This window comes from Corvus brachyrhynchos, unplaced genomic scaffold (genome assembly GCF_000691975.1).
Source record: "Corvus brachyrhynchos isolate BGI_N302 unplaced genomic scaffold, ASM69197v1 scaffold351, whole genome shotgun sequence".
NCBI classification, from domain to species: Eukaryota; Metazoa; Chordata; class Aves; order Passeriformes; family Corvidae; genus Corvus; species Corvus brachyrhynchos.
The window spans coordinates 355,618-358,021 of record NW_008236203.1 but is presented as its reverse complement, the minus strand read 5'-3'; the positions used below and the strand labels follow the sequence as shown (position 1 = coordinate 358,021).

Sequence of the window (2,404 nt, the reverse complement as noted above, 5' to 3'; positions counted from 1 at the left end):
TGCGGTGCCGGCGGCTGTGGCAGAGCTGCTGTGGCAATGCTGCTGTGACAGTGCTGCTGTGACAGTGCTGCTGTGGCAGAGCTGCTGTGGCACTGCTGCTGTGACAGAGCTGCTGTGACAGTGCCACTGTGACAGAGCTGCTGTGGTGGGAAGGAAATGTTGGGCCAAGGGACAGGAGGGGAGGTTGGCACCTCAGCTGCTGTCCCACAGCCCAGCCTGGAGGGTTCCCCTTCCAGGATGGCTACAGGACAATGTAAATCTGTAGACATCCACAGCCTAAATCTGAAAACCTGCCCAAGGCAAGAAATCTGCCCTCAATCACGTTCATGTTCTGGGGGGCTGAAGGCAGGTAAAGTTGCAGAGGACACCACAGTCCCTTTCCCAGGTGCCTTCTGCCCAAAAAGGAGCATTTTCGAGGCTGGGGTTCCCCCAAGGGGCCAGCAGAGCTTGGAGAGGGTACTGCAGACCAGCAGTGCTCCACGGGCAAATCTCTGGCTCGACAACACCTGGACACTGGCCAAACCACTCCGCAGAGATAAACCAGTTCCCAGGTGAATGCTGGGTTTGGGGGTGAAGACTCAGCAGGTGCTGTGGCTGCAGGAAAGCTGGGCAGCTTTTAGTTGTAACAAGGGAGGGAAAAACACTTCACCCACCTCAGTGCTGGGAGAGAATGTGCTAGGGACAACAGTCCTGGAATAAACTCAGCTCTGGGAAAAGCTTGTCCTGCAGCTCATGGGGATGTGAAACAGCATCTCAGCCCACAGCCTGACTCATACACTGGCAAACCTCCTCCTCAGCACCCCGGCAGCTCAGGGAGGGAGCAGAGGACCCCATCCCACCTCCACGATCCTCAACAGGTTTTTGGCTGTGTAGCAGCTGTGCCCTGGGGACACCAGGAGCTCACACGGAGGCTGGTGTGACACAGAGGCCTCAGCCCCACGGCGCACGTGCAGCTTCTGCTCTCCCCACAATGGGGACATTGGGCTGGTACCATCTCTGTGTTACAAACTCAGCTTCTCCACAGGGTCGTTATCTGCTCTCCTTGGTGCACATTTCCCTTACTGCCACAGGATTTGGCCATTCCAACATCTCTCAGTGCAGCCCCCCATGCAGCAGAGTCACTTTGAGGAGCAGCACAGGCCCAGTGCCTTGAGGACGCTTGCAGTGCCCTTGTCCAGGGTGAACCCCTGTTCCTCGAGGTGTTGGTGGCACCATTCTCTGGACATGCCATGAGATTTACAGTGAGCGTGTCTGAGGGGCAGAGTACCTGGGGATTGCATGTGCCTGCCTGTGTGCCATGTCCACAAACAGCTCAAAAGCAAAATTCCCTGGAATCCGATTGATGGGGAGCAGAGATATTTTCTGCCTCACAGTTTACTGTGCTCTCTGCGAAGGTGCCTCCGAGGGCCCGGCTGCACATTCAGCATAGCTGAGAAATGTTATTTGGAACTGTTATTTTAAGCAGAGTGTCTGACAAAGCTGAAAACTCCCAAATTCTGTCAAAAACGACAGCTTAGAGGTCTCAGACTCCGAGGATCAGACAGAAATACCAAGTATCTTTCAATTTATCCTACATCAGGTCATTAAGACATTGGAGCTGGATTCAAAGGAAGAGGTTTGGAAGGACATCCAGCCACATCCCTGCTCCATCCCTGGTGTGTTCTCAGAGCCAAAGCATGGCCCATCAGAGCAGCAAGGGCTGGTGACTGTCACCAGAGCTCTGCAAGGGCACCCTGGCTCCTTCTCTCTCTGCCAAGCATCCATTTGCTATCTGTTTTCCCAGACTCACTCCAAGCCCACTCACTTGTGCTGAGTAAGCAAACCCATGACCCACGGAAGTCATGCTGTACTGGGAGATGCACAGGCAGAGAGAAGCAGGACAACGCCAGTGACACAGAGCATTGGCACGGAAGGCCAGCAGTGCTGCAGAGCCAAGTGGGATTTTTCTGCTCCTTATTTTGGCTGGAAGTTCAGAGCATCTCAGCCCCCTCCTCCTTCTCTTTGCACATTGTGACACTGGCTGCCAGCTGCTGGCGGCACACTTGGCCCCGCTGGCACTCACAGAAAGGGCTTCTGCACTCACTTCCTCCTGCCAGATCATCAGGACATTATTGAGGGAGTGAAGAACAAAGCGCTGATGCTGCCTGCAGGAACCGTGGGGATTTAAGCACCTTCAGGGCCCCAAAGCCCCGGCTGCTCTGAGATGCAGGTGGTGAAGGACAAGCTGCAAATGCATCCCAGACACTTTGCTTGGGCAAACGGCTCCAGCCAGCACAGGCAGCACCCCTTGTCCTGCTGCAGCATCCCTGCATCCCGCTACAGCATCCCTGCATCCTGCCACAGCACTGCACCACAGCATCCATCCATCTCACTCGCAGCATCCTGAGGCAACACCCCCACATCC

At 55.3% G+C, this 2,404-nt stretch overlaps 1 protein-coding gene across 1 annotated transcript in view; it reads right to left on the bottom strand.

Moving 5' to 3' along the window:
- LOC103621968 (probable E3 ubiquitin-protein ligase MID2) overlaps nucleotides 1-2,404 on the bottom strand; it is a 60,217-nt gene that overhangs the window by 12,752 nt on the left and 45,061 nt on the right.